The sequence below is a fragment of the Pseudopodoces humilis genome, chromosome 5 (genome assembly GCF_049639895.1).
Source record: "Pseudopodoces humilis isolate 2021_Gansu_Grassland_sample_001 chromosome 5, ASM4963989v1, whole genome shotgun sequence".
NCBI lineage: Eukaryota > Metazoa > Chordata > Aves > Passeriformes > Paridae > Pseudopodoces > Pseudopodoces humilis.
In genome coordinates, this window is record NC_142204.1 from 13,347,004 (window position 1) to 13,365,023 (window position 18,020).

Here is an 18,020-nt window from a genome sequence, read left to right on the forward strand (position 1 = left end):
TGTTTGGAAGCTCTTTTCCATAAACCTCACCACATTGCTCCTGACACACTGCAGTGCTTGGCTCAGAGTCCTGGGCTGTGGATGCCAGCACCTTCTATTAATAAGTGGAGCCTGACTCTCCCAGCTGGAGAGAGATCCCCTCATCACATCCATGCTCCTGGCAGGACCAGTATTTTCCCCATGCTATCATCAGGACATGTGTTGCTCTTGACCTGGGGTGTTTGCGGGAGCTGTTGTGGCTGTCCTTCAGACTGGAGGCTGGCTAAAGTGCCCTCTGACAAGTGGTGGATGTGATTTTGCATATTATGGCCTTGGAGAGCTTGGGGGGAAGCTGCTGCTGGTGACTTTTAAACTTGCTGTGTAATTGGTCTGCACTTGGAGTGGTGGTCTAGGAGTGGAAAATGATTTTGTATCTTGTTTAGCTCCTGAGTCTTGTACTCTGCCTGCATCTCTTCTGTGTCATGAACTGCCTCCTTGATATTTTCTCTGAGAGAAAAGCTGCTTTTTCTGTTCTTGCAAGACATTGACCTCTTAAAAAAGGCAGACTGAAAGCTAATGAAGTTTTTCCTCTGAGAATAATGCTCTCTGACTGTTTGTGAAATGGTTTTTAATACTTGTGTCAGCATCCTTGTTCATTCCTTAACTAAAGTGCTGTAATAGGTTAGTTATAAAGCAGATTCCTGAATAAAATTAGGAAGTGGGACTAACTATATTTGCCACTGGTCATGGGACTTGCCCTGAGGTTGCTGATGGAGCAGCTGCAGCACCAGCCAAAGGAGGGAGTTGCTGAGTTTCTGCAGTAGAATCTGATCCTGATTCAGCCTGAGAAGCTGATTTGAATGTGGCTCCTCCACCTGCATAATAATTTTTCCCAAAGGTGTAGGAATGTGACACCTATTTGGATCTCCTTGACTTCTGCCAAATGTGGTCAAAACTGACAAGCAAATTGAAAATTTATTAGGGTGAGGACTGACAAAAACCACTACCACATAAGCTTAATTTCCTTAAGAATCCAGGCCAGAAATATGTGCTGAGGGTTTTATTCTGCAATCATGTGCTTTAAAACTATGTGGAACAACAAGATTGTGATTCTGATGGTATTTTCAGGATTTTTTGCAGTGTATATAAAAGCACAACAGCTGAATCCTGATGTGTGCATGTGTATTAGCATGTAACAAACTTAACAGGGATGAGACAACCCAAGTGTCTGCATGGAGAGAAAGCAAAATACATGTATAAAACTTAGTTGTGAAGCTGGCAAAAAAACTACTTAAATTGATCCTAATTTCTAGGGTTTTCAACTCTAATCCTTTGGCTGCCTCCTCTTGACAGCAGCAAAGGGATGTTATTTTGTTCCTTTTCTTGGTAAGTGCTTTTGGGTTTTGCTTCTTGCAAAGTTTCCTCCTCACTTCCCAGATTTGGAAACACAGAGTTGGGCTGTGTGTGCTTCAATAACAGGATTCTCTAAGTTTGTGGCGATTTGAGCTATTTAAGTTCCTTTGAGGAATGTCAAAGTATTGCTGCGAATTTGAAGGATGTGAAGGATGCCCAGAACAATTAAGGGTAATTGCAGGGCAGGCATGTTCCTGGAAAGTGTCATGGGGAACTGTAGTGGTTTAGATTTGCCAATTTGAGTTTCCCAGTCAAACTACCACATAACCTTATGTAAAAGCCTGATGCCTTTTAGTCAAGGAATATCTTGTGCTTGTTTTGAGCAGAGTTGGGAAGGAGGACAGAAAGTAGTATGGCAACACCAGTGAGGTTTAGGAGATGAACACCACTGACAGAGCAGTGCCTTTTGCATTTGATGGGGTGTGCCAGGGTTGAAGGGATGAGGGATATGGAGGCTTCTCCTGGCTCTTTTGCATACGTAGTAGAAGAAAACCAAACTGGTGCCTGAGAGAGAAAACACTTCGATAATCTTCCTGTGTTCATTTAGTGATAGCAGTGCTTCACTGTGATATCTTGCCCTAAAGAAAAAGCAGTTTCCTCTAACAAAACTCTAGCAGCCTCTGCTTGCTTTGGGTTGTTGTCTGATAAACAGGATCCATGGCTTTAATCACCTCAGTGTCAGCAAACGTAACACAACTCTGAGGGGGGAACACTGACAGCACCAGCGCTTGGTGCTCTCAGATCTGTCATTCTCTCATATCTTATCCCACAGACTTATCATCACCCTGCTTCAATAACGTGAGTTTTGGGGCATGAGATCTTCAGTTAAATTAATGTGGTAGTCTTCCACATTTTTCAGACAGTTTTGCATCTTCCATCAACTAACATCTGCATTTTCACAGACGATGAACTGCACAATCTGTTGCTTTGGCTATGGCTTGTAGAATTAAAACAAAGCACTAGCTGACAGAAACTGCGTACAGTGGCACTCCAATTCAGAGATGGACACAGTGATTAATATGAAATTAGTCATAGATTAGTCATATTTTTTCTTTGTGTAAATCATGTCTAGTTTCACTTAATATCTGATAAGTTAGTGATTTGAAAGCTTTTATTTAAACCTTCTGTAGTTTGTTCTTGTTGCTGGTCTTAAAAGTACTTCATTGAATGGTCTAATCTTGTGTTACTCATCTCTGACTCATGAGATTATTCAGAATATTTTATTATGCTTCCAGAAAGTGGTTTTTTTGCTGTGGTGATTGGCTATGTTGTCTGCATCCTCCAGTGGTGCTGTGTTGATTCAGTGACTTCTGTGCATGTACATTGTTCAAATCTACGGTTTTGTGGTGGGAAATGTGTGAGCTATCAGCTGGTTGGGTCCCTGGAGTTAATGATGTGGTTAGTTTTGTCCAGGCCCCTTTAGTTATGCCAGACTCCCTGGGTTTGGATCGAAACTTGTTTTTTAAGCTCCAGGCTGGCACTTGCTGGGCTGGTAAGTGCCCACGTTTTGGGTTTCAGCTGTGGGTGCAATAAGACCCAAAACCAGACTGCCTTGTTACGGTTGATGCTGTGTGATTTTTGTCTGTGTCAAAATGTCTGTGGCCTTCCAGAAACCAAAAATAAAGATAAGGGCTCAAGTATCTGTGTTTTCTGTTCTTGCCTAATTTATCTGAGTGCAGCTAGCGAGCCCCAGCATAAATAAGAGATCTGTTACTTGGTCTGAAGAGGCTGAAGAATGCTTCCATGGACAGGGTGATTTAAAGGTGAAGGAGGCTGTGTTGGTGAGTGATACTTGGGTGTATAAGACTGAGGAAAGCATTCAAACTGCAGTCCTGATTGCTTCCATTAAGATTCAAACCAGCCTTTGCCCTAAGGCCTTTTACAAAAAATCATGCCATTAGTGCAAGACATGCGTCAGTGGCTTTTTCCATGGAAAACCATTAGCTCTCCAGATCATTCAAACTGTTAGTGTTTCTTCCTTGCTTGGCTTCTTGGCTTTAAATCCTCCTCCCACCTTTCCAAGGCAAGATAGCTGGACAGAATCAGCTTGCATCAGTGACTTCCTTGGAACTGCATTTGTTAATAATTTTTCCTTAGTAATTTTGAATCCTGTTGCCTGTGGAAATTTCTTTTAAAAACGTAGGAAGAATGTCATAGTAGCTTTTTAATTGAAATATAAACAGACAGACATGAGGCACATGTGTGGGAAGGAGCATTAATTTGAATTGTGCTGTGATTACCTGGGTCCCATGTTTCAGAGTAATTTTTTAGCTTTTAGTAGAGAGGAGGGGCCCTTTCAGATCTTGTATCTCAAAGTCCTGTTTTTCTCGATCAGAAATGATCAGGCAAAACAGATCTTTATTTTTATCTAGTAAAGAACAGACATGAATCCAACTATTTGTTTGCACTGCTCTTGCATTCTTCTGGAAATGTTCCTGAAACAAAGCTCCTAGGAGTCACAAAGCAAAGAAATAGTGCTGCACCTTTCTTTTTCAGCTGTGTCCCTAAACACAGTGCAACATGTGATTTTTTTCAGGTCTTTGAGCACAGGGCTGTGTCCTGTTTAAATTCACACAGCGTGTAATTAATTGCATGCAGTTGTGTGTCTTGAATTTAAAAAAGAAATGGGTGGCTATTGCAGAAAACATTTGATTGGCAAGGTAAAATATTGCTGCTGAACATGCAAGGTTGTAGGAGTAGGATTTGCATTTTCTTCCTGGTTAAGAAATTAGAGTCTGCAAAAGAAAAAGACCATGCATCTTTCTTTCCAGGGGATACTGGAGAGGTTCCCCCAGGGTGTTTATACTTTGTGATCTCTCTATGAAAGCAAAAACCCAATTAACTCTCACCTGGTTTGCCTGGTCCTGTTCTTCTTAAATGATCATTCCTAACAACTGGCTCTCGGTTATGAGTGTGGTTTTCTGGGAGGTTGTTTTCTTCATACTGAAAGTGAACTTGGATTGAACTTGATGGAGGGTTTTGCTCTTGCTGTCAAGGCTGGAGAACCCCCAGTCTCCTGTGTGCCCACAGGTCAGGGCTGTGTGTGACATGGGAACAGCTATGCCCTCAGCTCCTGTTCTTGGATGATAATTTACCCTTCCAGTTAAGCCAGAAAAGCCCCACCCTTTCCCAGAAGTCCCAGTTTTCACTCATGGTCCTGAACACCAAACTTTCCCTGGGGGCTGTCAGCCTGCCTGGCATCCTAGTGCAGGGTGAAGCCCCCTGGATCTCTGTGTCCTGTGCCCTGTTCAGGCTGGAGAAATGCTGGGATAAACCTCACAGCCAGTCCTATAGGAAATACTTCTGTAAACAGTCTTCAGAGGTGAGGGTGTGCAAGGGGGTTTCTTTAGCTTAGGGTTAGGGGGTGTCTAGTAGGGATAGTGTTGGGGTTTAACCCCAACCAGCAACTAAACCCCAAAAAGTCACTTCTTCACTCCTTTCCTCATGGGATCAGAGGGAGAATTGGAAGGGTAGAAGTGACAAACCTTATGGGTTGGGATAAAGATGGTGTAATAAGGAGAGCAAAAGCTGTGCACACAAGCAAAGGAAGGAACTCGTTCTCCACCTTCTATGGGCAGGGGTTCAGCCATCCCCAGGAGACCGGGGCACCATCACAGGTAACAGTGACTTGAAAAGATAAATGCCAGCATCCCAAACATCCTCCCCGAGATTTATATACTAATGTAATGCCGCATATGGTCTGGAATGTCCCTTTGGTCAGCTGGGGTCAGCAGTCCCAGCTGTGTCCTCTCCCAACTCCCTGTGCACTCCCAGCCCCTCACTGGGGTGGGGTGAGAGGCAGAAAAGGCCTTGGCTCTGTGCAAGCCCTGCTCAGCAAGAACTAAACCATCTCCACTGTTTGCAGCACAAATCCAAAATTTAGCCCATACAACCCACTGTGAAGAAAATTAACTCTATCCCAGCCAAAACCAGGACCAGAATTTCATTAGTCGAAATTAAATTGAGTTTGAGGAAGGAAGGATGCGGGGGAATGGGAAATGAAGCCCACTTCCCTAGCAGCTTTGGGAACAAACAGAATCCTTGTGTTGCCAGGGTCTGAGGCAGTTTGTTCCCTTTTGAGGAATGCAGGAACACGTTCCCTTCCTCATCAGACAGCCAGTGGCCGTGCAGCTTGCCTGAGGTGTGGGTTGTGTGTGTGTAACTCTGACTCTGTCGAGAAGGAAATGACTAAACTTGCTGTCAAGCCACAGTAACAAAGAACATCTTTGATTTACCAAAATAGTGGTGGTGGAGAGGCTTGGGAATATCTGTGGTGCTGCCACCCATGCTGGGAGTAGCAAGTCAGTCTGGAGAATGGCTTTTGTGGGGAGTTTCCTGCAGTGGTGGAGGGGGACAGACCCAGCTGGGAGCTTGGTTCTGAACAGCTGCAGAAGATGCTGAGGGAGTTGGGGCACCACTGGTGGCTGCAGCAGGAGGGCCAGGCCAGCTGCAAGGAGCAGAGGTGGCCAGTCCCATGCAGCAAAGGTGCAGCAGCAGAATCCCACGGCTGCCGTGCTCCACGTCTCCTTCCCCCTGCTGCCTGTGTGTCCTGGCAGCCCAGGCAATGGGAATCCCAAAGGTCCTGTCAATCCAGGAGCATCAGCTCTGGTCAGATTGTATTGAAGGGGAGAAGCTACATCTAATTATAGGTTTTCCATTTTGGCCCTTCATATTACTTTAGGCAGGCTTAAAATAACACCAACATGACATTCTGCAGTGCCCTTTATAGAAACCTCAAATATTTTTTTTTCCCCGCCTACAACATTTTGTGTCTTTTTCCATCTGGCAGATGTTTTTTTCCCTGTGTTGCACTGGGCTCAGTACATAATTATTCTGTTGCAATAGCTTGGAGCCCTGTCCTGTGATGGCGTCTGCTTGCACAGACTCCTATGTCCTGCTCAGTTCTGTGTCTTTTTTTTTATCCCCTGGTGGTTTTGTTCAATCTACTCTAAAAAACTCTTCAGAGAAGTAATGAGCACCCAATCATTTGTGCGCCTTGAGATGATCTAGTATAGCTTTTTAGTGTATAGCCCTGAAAACATTTGGGATTTCTTTTTTTCCCTTCCCAGTCATACAAGGGCTGAATTCTCTCTTTTCCAGTTTACAGTCTCTGGATATTTGCAGTTTGTTGCCACAAGTCAACAACTAGTTAGTCAGTGTGCCTTTACTCCCACTTTTTTTGAGCTGATTCTTTGCTTTCCGATGATGTTACTTGCTTGTCTCAAACTCCTCCTCATGCTCTTGGAATGACGTTTGTTTGGAGAGCAGTGTCTTGGTGTGCCAGTGAAGTGTTGCAGGTGGGGGTACACTGGTGTGTTCCTGGTTGTTTCCATCCTTCCACCAACCATATTTCACTGAGCACTCGTCTTTGAGTCACTTATTCTTAAGCCTCTTCTAATGGAAGCTTGTGTAACCGTATAGGTTTGGAAGTTTTGAGTTATTGGCCTGAAGTTTTATTCTCCAAACTTCCCTTTTGCATTTCAGATTCAAAGCCTACCCAGAGCCTTCTCCTGGAACAGTTTTGTCAAATTTCCCATACCAAATAGCTCCTCTTTTGTCCACAGTCTGTAAATGGGAGTATCCGAGACTAAAGCTTCCTGTCAAGCCACAGGAACAGAGAACATCTTTGATTTACGAAAATAGTCATAGCAAGGAGACTCAGGAACTCAAGCTGAGAATGAATTGTGGGGTTGATTCAGTGCTATGAGCTCCTCTGACTTCCACTGGCTTTACTTCACACATTTTCAAATGTTCATCAACATTGGGTGCTTGTTTGGGGTTTGTTTAGGTTGCAGCAGTGAGAAGGAAGCATTGCCAGACATTATTCACCTTTGTTTTGTGCTGTATGTGTGTGATCAGCTGGGAAGGTCAAGGGCAGGCACAGACCAACTGTGTAATGTAGAGATACTGAGAAATAATGTTGCTGGGAATTATTTGGAATTAACAAGCTCATTTCAGTTTTGTACATCAGTTGTCATCTTTTAATCTCTTGGTATTAGCTTTTTTTAAATGCTGTTATGTACATTATCCACAGTGCTTCCTGTATCCTGTGTCACTTGATAATAAACTTTTACAGGATATCACAGTTAAGTCATCTCAGGCTTTGAGTGATTAATCAAAATCTCTATTTCTCTTTTTCTCAGTGTTGGAATTTTATATGGATCAGTGGTACATGCTTAAGAGTAACAGTGGAGATCAACACTAAGTCTGTTCCTGTAGGTGAGTAATCTAAACCCACTGCATTGCTGCATTGCTAATGTCTATTATCTACTATCTGCTGTTTTTTGCTTTTTGATATCTTACACAACAGCTCCTTTGGGCCTTCATTTCAAACATCATTAAAATGATGCTCTATATGACTTCTAGTAAGAATTGTAGAAGAATGTCAGTCTGCTTCTCCAGATATCCATTGATTTTGTATTTTTTAAAGGATGGTCCTTACTTAACACAGTCTAAGCTGTAGTTTAGGGTCAGAGAAATGTGGAAACTATGTTTCTACATTTTAATGACAGTGAATTTAGGGTTAACGTGTGGACTGTGGCAGAGTAATGAAGTGTGTTTGGGTTTTCCAAGAAGCAAAACTGAAATGAGCACTGGAGCTGTTCTGTGGCATATGAAGGGTTCAAACAGTGCCAGTGCACCCAGTTTGGAGGGTTCAGCTCCAGCACAAGATCCCCCTGGACATGCTGTGACTGCGTGATGTAGCTGTGCATGTGCAGTTAACCTGACTCAGCAGGTCTATGGCAATGTGCAGAGAAACTACCAAGAGCTTTCAGATTATTGGGACAAGTTTATGAGGAAATGCATTCAGCAAAACAGAGTATGTGTTGTGAGGTCTTTTGGAAGTGTCCCAGTTCCGTTAGCTTCAAGGAGCAGCATTTTGCATTCAGTCTAGACTGATTTGATCCAAGTAGCCTAGTGCATGTCAGAGCTGGCAGTCTTGTTTTGGGAATGGTGATCCCTCATCTACTTTGTTTTGGATATTATGGTATGATTTAGCATCCTAAATTCCAGCTGGAGAGCTGGGTCAGATTGCTGAGCCTGCACTTGATCATTGTAACCCATGGCTGGGATGTGCTTATCCCATAACTCCACAGCTGGGCTCCCAGTCCCTCAGGATGTGAGGACTGGTGCCTCATTTAAAATACCATTTCCCTTATTTTATTCCTTTATCCTCTCCATAGCCCTTGGAGTGCTTCATTGCGGCTCTTTTCCCCTTCCCACACTGAATCACTGTGCATGAGCTCTCTCTGGGATTCACAGCTGCCCAAGGTGTTGCACCAGACCTGGAAAGAAGTGGCTGTTGTTGCTCCTTGTTTGTCAGAAGCCCTAAACTCCACTGCCAAAAGTTTTTATTCCTTGGGTCTTTTTATTCCAGAGGTCTGCTGGCTCTGGGAGTGGTTGTCACCTATTGTCTCCCATCCTGGTCACATTTGTTCAGTTTTATCACTGCTTATCAGGGTCGCTGAGATTATACTCCAGCTGGATTTGCATCCATCGTGGCTGTAAAAACATGGTTAAATGTCTGGTGCTGGCTGGCAGCCACATTCTGCTGGATGTGTGTTTGGAGATCTTCAATCTGCTGGCATCACTGTGCGAATGTCTTGCCTTTGCTGGAAGTCTCTCCCTCTTTGCTCCCCAAATGCTGTGCTCAATCCCCTTCCCCAGGAGCAGCAGAAGGCTTGGGACATAAATCTGCCTGGTTTTCCTTGTCTCTGGTGCTGCTGCTCCCTGGGAAGGGTGTGTGTGTGTCCATGTCCATCTGGGGCTGTAGGAGCAGGTGCTCAGTCCTCCCTTCTCCATTCCTGTGGCTCCACTACTGGCAGGTCTCTGGCATTTGGTGGAATCGGACCTGTTGCACTCAGCAATCAGTCTGAAAAGCTTGATTTCTCCAGCTGCTGCTTGCTTTCCCCATTAAACAGATGAATAAGAGCCTCCCCTAATGAGATGGCAGGAAATTCCTGTGCCTGACTCAGTGCTGACAGGGGCAGGAGACTGTGTTTTGGGCTGCTGGTTGCTTCTCCCACATGGAGAGGAACATGGGCTTCTTTGCTGGGCTACCACAAGTTCAGCACAGATGTCTGACCTCCAGTCTCACCACACAGAATACACCAGAGTGTTCAGAGTGGAGTTTCAGTGCCTCTGCCCACAGCCTCTATTTATCCATAAAAGCATGGATTTTTCCATCTCGCTGTTCCCTCCCTGGCTAGCTCCATGTTTAACATGCTGCTGCCAGTTCAGCCTTGCCCCACAGTAAGGCCACATGTATAAATAATCCAGAAAAGCTAAATAAGGCTTTTAAAATAAGCCTTAGCAGAGACAGCTGCTTCAGCATGGTGCCATGAAGACACAGAGAGGCTAAGTCCATGTAGCCAGAGTCAGTCATGTGCTCCCTATAGCTCCTGCTCTTTCCTAGCAAAACCCTGCAGTTTTGCAGCTGTGTCTTCACCCTCCTCCACCATCTCTGAGCTAGGTCTGTGCTCAGTGGCAGCAGATTTTTGGTGTGTCTAAAGCTGAGACAGAGCATCACATGCAGCACTGAAATAGTGTCCAGTCCACCCTCTTACAGTGCCTGTATGCAAGAGGCAAAAATAAGTATTTGTTGGGTTTCCCCACCTCAGTGTCACACTGAATGAAGGGAGGGAGCAAAACACAAGGCAACTTCTATGTATTCCATTTATTAGCACTTGATGACTTGTCCTGCAGGGCCCAGCCCACACACAGTTTTTCTGGGGCTCTTAATAGTTGTGCTAAACTAAATTGTGCTCAAAATAGAAATAATTTCAAACATTTCCCCAGAGCCTGTGGCTGTTCTGCATGTTTATGGGAGATGCAGCACCGCCCATGGTTGGGGCACAGGAGGGTCCCTGTCTCACTATATTAGGAACAGCGGAAAGTACGACACAGACTCTCTGGCTGAGCTGCCTAAGAGAGCAAGATTTATTATTCCAGATCTTTTATAGACAGGTCCGAGAGGTAAAACTCTCATTGGTCAGTAAACCAACACATCACAATCATTGGACAATTGGGGAACAACACCCCTTGACTGTTTCTTGCAAGTAAACAACAAGGATCAAAACAACACCTGCAAAGGTTGTTGTCTTTCTCCAAGGACTGTTTAGATTCCTTCTTATGATTTCTCAGGCCAGAGTGAGGACCTTGTGTGACTTAGTTTCACACAGACACTGTGCTCCCTGCCTGCTTTCTTGCATTCAGCATCCATAGGTCCCCAGGCAGGCTCTGATGGGGACTTTTCTGGTGTCTTTTTCCTCCTCTTCTCTTGAGAGATAATACTGCTGCTTGCAGAAAAGAAGCATGTTATTCTACTTTTGCTCCTCACATTTTATGTGATGTGGTTTGGGAAACCTTAATGTAACTTAAAGTTCTGCTCATCCACAGTTCTGATGATGGCTCTCTAACACACATAAATCTCTGCAAAGAGGGGGGATGTATTTATCTGTAAACAGTGAGCAAGCAGCCTGCCCTGTTTATCCAGCATGTGACCCTTCTGCTGCACACAGTGTTTTCCGGCCTCCCTCCCATCCGGTTCTTCTTATTTTATTGACTTTCCCAGTCCTGGAAATTGCTTTATGTTCAGAAAACATAAATTCATGCCTCACAAAGCTTGCAAACCTGATTTCACTTCTTTCCTTCTTTTTTGAAAAACTCTTTTTGCTCTCTTTAAGACCAAAAATGTACATTTTCCCTGTTTATTTAGACAAGCTTATTTTGTCTGCAGAAATCTTGTAAAAAGCTAAGTTTCTTTGCTTGAATTTATAATCCTCTGAGGTTTATGTACTGAGAATAATCTTTGTGAGCTGGAAAGAGATTGTCCAATCTGTTTTATGATGTCCCACTTTTTGAGTATTGCATCTCATTAGGAATACAGTTGGCTGTTTGCATGGCTTTTTTCTTCTCTGTATAGCTTGGGGGAGAAAATATATCATTTCTTCATCTAGTAATAATGCTTGGCGCTTTGCATCTTCAAAGAACTCTGTGACTATGGATTGAATAATTCCTATAATGTTGTGTGTATTAGTTTCTCCTCATTTCCCCCATTTTACAGATGGGCAAAGTGAACAAGAAGTCAAATGAGCTTAGGCCATGGAAAGAGAAACAAGGTCAACTTGAGTTCCCACCTTCCTGGCTTCTGCTAGAGCAACAAAAGTTTGATTCAGGTTGACACAAAGGGAAATGTAATGATCTTTCCTAGCCTTCTTAACTACTTATTTAAGTGCATTTGCTGGTGGTATTTTTTCAGGTTTTTTTTTGTTGTTGTTTGTTTTGGGTTTTTTTCTAAATAAGTTTTCTCACAGACTGATATGGCTGTTCCTTCTTAATGAGTGGTTGGAGGTGTGTGAGGAATTGTCTGAAGTTTTATAAAGGTGAAGCAGCATGTTAATGGGGTTAGGTTTATGGGGTGTCACTCACTGCTGTCTGTGGGATCTCTCTGCTCCTTCCTTCCTCTTTCCTCTCAAACCAGAGTCAGGGGAGACCTTTTCTGTATTATCTGGGAATATTTTTTTCCCCGTCTTGTTTTCCATCTGAGACTAAGATGGGAAAAGCAATCCTCAAAATGGGAACTGTGTCAATACATGGAAGCTGATCTTGTTTCATCCACCACATACCATGCTAAGATTTTTCTTTTCCCCTCCTATGGACTGTATTGGAAATTATTGCGTTAGAGTGGTGTCTGGAATGATGTCATTTGCAGAAATAAATTCATACAACTGCACTAGGCTATAGGCCTTGATTTACAGCTGCTTAATGAACTGACAAGACCCCCAAATGCGTTGCATGGCATATAGAAAAGGTGAGTGCTGTAGGCAGTAAACTGTGGAATTAGGCACTCTGTTACAGAGGAAGTCATGGCAACAATTTGATTGTCTACTTGCTAGAAGTTAGTTAAAACTTCTTTTTTCTTTTTTTTTTTTTTTTTTCCAGGAATTCTGGCTTTTTACAAAGTTGCTTTGGAGCGCTGGGCAGTGTTAGGATAGTTGAGTCCTTTTGGGGAGAACAGATAATCTGCTAGGTGAAGAGGAGCATGGAAATCACATGAAGAACTCCTTCATCTTCCTTAGGAAAATCTCGTGGCTGCATCTCTGCAGGCTCTCAGAGGTTCCCTGACCACCTTCTGACTGGCTTCAGATGCCTTGTTTGATAGACTTTCAGGCCAAAGGCCTTGCATGGCTTAACACAGCTTTATTCTGGGCATGCTGTGCTAGTGAAGGCGCTGGAGAAAGCAGCTGTCTCCAGCCATGTACTCCTTTTGGGGATGCAAAACTTTGCAGAGCCTTTTTTAGGGGCTCAAGATTTAGTTCCAAGATTATATCTAGTTTTCTGTTTCTGACGTGTAGGACAGCTATCCTGATGCCTTAGATGAGACCTTCAGCAATGGACAGCAGCACCAAGGTATCACAACCTTTAGAAATGAAAATTCTTATTTTAATTTTTCTTTGACTCTCTTATATATCTGATACCTTATTTGTGCATGCTCCTTCCCAGTGTTGGGCAGAGCTGTCCTGAACCACTCTATGCTCCCAGGGCTCTGGATTCATCCTCTGCTTTTCATGACACCCAAATTACTTGTCTTCTGGCTTTTTATGGATCTGAATGTGACTTTTCATGAATCTGGATGTTTTTCCCTTGCTGGGCTTGGGAAGCCCTCAGGGCTGAGTTGGGACTGGACTTTGCAGCAGTGAGTACAGAGCAGCTGGTGAAGGCTTTCATGCCTTGCTTGCAGGGTGTGAGTACTTGTGGTGAGGTCTTGATGTCTCTCCTTTGTCATTTGACAGCTTCTCTAACTAGGTTTTGATTTCAGCTGCTTAGGAAAAATGTCAGCAGCTCAGTGTGTGGGGAACTGCATGTGCGTCTGGGTTATTCTGTTGTGTTTGTTTTAATTTTGTGTTCTGTAATTTTTTTGAGGTATTGCATCCAAAAGTAGTGAGCACCTCCAAGAATGTGCCCAGGGTGAATTGCTTGGATCATGCTGATACTCAAGGAATTTTGTTGAGATCCTTTAGGATCTCTGGGTGTTCCTTAGGTATTTGAAATTAAGAGGAAGGGACCAACTGGCTGGAAGGGCTGGAAGGTAATTGTCCAGGGAGGGTTGGATGGAGGGTTTTTTTGTTTGTCTGTTTATTTTTGTTTGTTTTTCGGGTTTTTTTTCCTGGGACATCAAACCACTGTCAGAAAGCATTGAGGTCTTCAGTGGAAAACCAACTGTTGTCCTTTTTTAAAGCTCTCCTCACCACAAATTGGCAAGCTCCCCATTTCTCCTGTGTCTGAAAGGCTGAGGTGGTGCAGCCTAGGTTTGACAAGTGATAGCTAGGGAGCCTGACTGTTCTCTGGGAGGATTCCAGCTGTAAGCTGGCCCTCTAAAATGAGCAAGGGAGTGGCTTCCAGGCTGAGGTATCTGGAAAATATCAAGGGGTAGGTGAGAAGGTGTGAAAGGCAAGGGCCACTCTGAGCAATGAGAGCGCTCCAGAAACCTGGCAGTGACAGCAGTAGGAGAGGTGCTGAATGAAGCTGGAGGTAGGCTGGAGCAGGAGCTCTGTGTCCAGTCTTTCTCTTCTTTCTCAGAGAGGCTCAGACCCACTCTGCATTAAATTGCTGTTTGTCTCATCCTGCTTATCTGCTGGTCAGCCCCCACGCTCACTCCAGATGTTCTTTTATCACAAAACCAGAGATGCACCTGAAATTGTCCTTCCAGGATTTGGAAGCCTTTTTGATAAAGCTGCCTGTCTACCAGTGTTTTCAAGGACACATCACACTTTGAAACTGTGGTATTAAAATAATTGCTTTTGAAATGAAGGGAGGGTCATGTGCCCTACATCAGAAATTCCTCTTAGTGCTTATTAATCCGGTATATAAATGTCATGGCTTACATCCACAGGGTGTTTATACTGATTCTTTAGCTGCATCAGTATCTCTTGCTCCTCAGAATAAATGCCATATAATCCAGTAATGAGCAATATTCTTAATTTAGAAACCAAAAATAGGACATAGACAAATCTGAGTTACTGGAAGAAAGTAGGAAATAGCCTTACCTCATGAGGGGAGAGCAAATTCAGTTGAATCATCTAGTGTTTAGTGTAATGGTAGGGCCAGAGAATTCCATGTGTTTCCCTAGGATGACACAACAATTGCTGTATTCCAGAGGCCTCATCCTTCTCTGGGACACCTCTTCTGAGGTGTGTAACGGGGTAGTTACAGAAGGGTGTTTCCCTTCTTTCCAAACCCTGGGTAGGTCAGTGCCCACCAACTGGAGGTACATTAAGCAGAAGGGATTTAGGCTTACACCTTCCAACACCCTGTTTGAGGGAGATGAAGTTGTTCCTCTGAGACCTCTGAGTGAGCAGCACTGGCCGGGACAAGATGGGAATTTGGGAGTAGAATAATCCAAGATCTCTAATGTCTGGAGCACCTTCCAAGCTGACAGTCCTACACCTGTGGTGGTAAAGGAGGTGCTTTTTCTCACACCCTTAGCAACTGTTCTTAGGTAACAGCAGTGGAACAGCAGTCATATAAGCATCAGTGGCTAGTAAAGTCAGTCCCTGATACACTAAGGATGGTAATACTGCAGGATGTCCCCAAGGGGTGATGACTCAGTGTCCAGTGCTTGTTTTCTTCTCACCATGAGGGGCACAGGCTGTTAACTTTTAGCTCAGGTGCTGTCTGAATGCTGGCAGATGGGTGAACTTTGTTCAGTGGAGGCTTTCTGTGCCTCATTCCTTTTCCCAGACACAGCCTGCTCTTGCACCCTGTGAATTCCCTCAGTGCAACAGAGCAGCACTTGTTTGCTGATTTACTGAATGATTTTTGATTTGTGTTCTGTATGGAGTAACGGTGGCTCTGTGTAACCCTAGGGAAATTTTGCCTTGAGACACCTTGGTAGAGAAGTTACCTTTCTATGTGATGGTGGTGTCATACTGAATTAGAGTGATGTGGACCAAGATCCATATTGCATGTGAACATGTCTTTGTTGCAGATTTGGTGTGAGTTTTGGAACTTCAGTGTTTCCCTTGGTCTCAAACACCCACCCACCCACTCACACACACTCCTAGAGCTGTACTCTGGTGGTGCCTCTAAGTGAAGAAGGAAGACAGATTGCCACCATAATGATCAGGATGTTTGTGGAGATTTGCTCCTATTGTGTTTGTTGCAGAGGCCATGTCTGGCAGATGGTCTAAAGTCAGTCAAGGTGAGGAGAGGGCTGCTAGCACCCACAGGTTGCACAAAGCTGCCGGGATCTGTATTTTGACATCCTGTTTTGGTCACTTGGTCAAACAGGCAGCCAGTGTTAAACATGTCCTCAGCAGCATTGACTTCAGTGGCATTAGAAACATGCTTGACATCAGATGTGGGCTTGTGCAACTTGCTGATCTCAGGCTGGGTGGGTCTTGCTGAAAAGCTCCTATGCCAACAGAGAGACTGTCGCTATTTCAGGCTGTGGTTCCGCTTGGCCGTCAATCCAATTTAAGGGGGCCAGATTATAAACACTGAAATGCTGAGCTGGTGCAAAGCTGCTTTGCTGATAAGGAGCTGTTTAAAATATTTGGAAAATTTAGCTCTGCTGTGGGACGGGGCAACCATTCCTGGCTCCACTCCCAGGGCTCAGTGCCAGGGGTGTTTTGGCTGGTTTGCCCGCTTGGCTGGATGCCAAGCGACTGAGGCTTGACCTGCCCTGGGTGTCACTGTGCCTGAGGGACACTGGGGGATGGCAGTGGTAAAGCAGCCATCCTGGTTCTGCCATCTGGGCACTGAACAGCTGTCTGTCCCTTTGGGGACAGAAAATAGAGTTGTGGATCCCACTGGATGCTGCAGCATTGCTGGGAATACCAAAACAGAGTTTAAGACAGCTCTGGTCTCCTTGTATCTGTTCCCAGCTCCCAGCAGGAGGTGAAACTGTGATAGGTTGGAATGCTGCATCCCTGTCTGAGGAAGAGCGTTGCTGACTGTCAGTGTTTCAGCCCCAGAATAGTCTGGCAACAGGGCAAATTGGCAGCTTGCAAGCGTGTGCAGGAGCCTCTTCGTGGCTTTGGTTGCTTTCTGCTCTAAGACCTCAGCAGAGATTTCCACGGTTCCTCCTTTGCCCTTGCCCTTGCCCTTTCCCATCCTGTACTTCACAGTACAACAGTGTGATAGTGTTGTGTTGCTTCCCTTGCAGATTTTGGGCACTGATGGTATTTAGAGAATCATAAAATGGTTTGGGTTAGAAAGGACCTCAAAAACCATTTCATTCCAACCCCCTGCCATGGGGAGAGACACCTTCCACTATCCCAGATTGCTCAGAGCCTCATCCATCCTGGCCTTGGACACTGCCAGGGATGGGGCAGCCACAGCTTCTCTGGACAACCTGTGCCAGGGCCTCACCACACTCACAAGGAACCATTTCTTAATATCTAATCTAACCCTGCTCTCTTGTCAGTGTGAAGCCATTCCCCCTTGTCTGTCACCCCAGTTCATAATGAAGATTCTCTCTCCAGCTTCCTTGTAGGTCCCCTTCAGATACTAGAAAGCTGCTGTGAGATCTGTATGAAACCTCCTCTTCTAATATTTTTGTTATCAAGGGGTGTGTCATGTATAAACGTAACACCTTTGTATCCTATGAGTATCTAGAGTATGTTCCCACTCCTCTGTAGCTGATCTCATAATTTCACTTAGGGACCTTCTTTGCAACTGTGGTGCCTTTCACAGAATCTCTGCCAGCTGTGCTGCAGTGCTCTGGGCAGGGAATTGGGAGGCGTGATGTGCACAGTCCAGCATGAATGTGGTATTGTGTCCTCTGGATAGTTCCTGCAAGTAATCACTTGGATCAGATGCCTACTGCCAAGGGGTTTCCTGGTGCCTGGGTGTGATGTTAAGGTGTGATTTCCTGTTAGCAGGATGCTGTCAGCCAGTGATTATCCCTCTGTCACTAAAAGAAGGGGCAGTACTGCTTTGAGCAACTGAAGCAGCTGCCTGTTGGGAAGACGGGAAAGGGAAGCCCAAAAACGTTGCTACATCAGGAGAAACTATGAGTGCAGTCAGTTCTGACAGCGAGAAACCGTGTAGGTACACAACAAAGAGTAGTAATAGGCTGCGTCTGTCTCCTCTAATGCTTCCCCTATCTGATCAGTTGTCAACATCTGTTAATCTCTGCTGCCACAGAATGTGGAGACAGCTCTGAGGTTTGTGTTGTTAAGGGTGTGTGCTGTGTATAATTCACAGAGGGTTGTGACAGCCATAGCAAATGCTGTGATCCACGCCAGGGAGCAGTGGGATATGGCTGTGTTATCTCTTGCGTTATGCAGGAGGAGTTTGTAGCCTTGCTGGCGTTACAGCAGGAGAGGGAACATGCGTGGTCATGTTACCCGCAGTAGACATCTGCATGTAGCTCCTTGGAGCAACAGGTTGCTGGCATGGAGCCACACTGGCATCTTGGGATTTTGTCAGATCTTGCAAGCAAAGGAGCACCACTCTGGGTCACAGTTCTTGGACAAGAAGCTTCCAGGGAACAGGCTGCTGATGCAGAGATACCACAGAACTGGTACCTGCTGATGTATCCTTGTGGTGCCCTGTGCATTCTGACAGGCATACTGGGTGTGTTTCTCTTCTTCTGTTGTTACTTGGTATTTTCTGACTTC

The 18,020-nt window shown here is 44.7% G+C and overlaps 1 protein-coding gene across 12 annotated transcripts in view; it reads left to right on the forward strand.

Annotated features, from left to right (window-relative positions):
* PPFIBP1 (PPFIB scaffold protein 1) overlaps positions 1 to 18,020 on the forward strand; it is a 105,917-nt gene that overhangs the window by 22,249 nt on the left and 65,648 nt on the right. For all 12 annotated transcript variants that reach the window (XM_014260477.2, XM_014260479.2, XM_088054760.1 and 9 more), the window contains exon 2: positions 7,536 to 7,611. The gene's annotated coding sequence lies outside the window, so the exon portion shown is untranslated. The remainder of the gene's footprint in view (positions 1 to 7,535; positions 7,612 to 18,020) is intronic.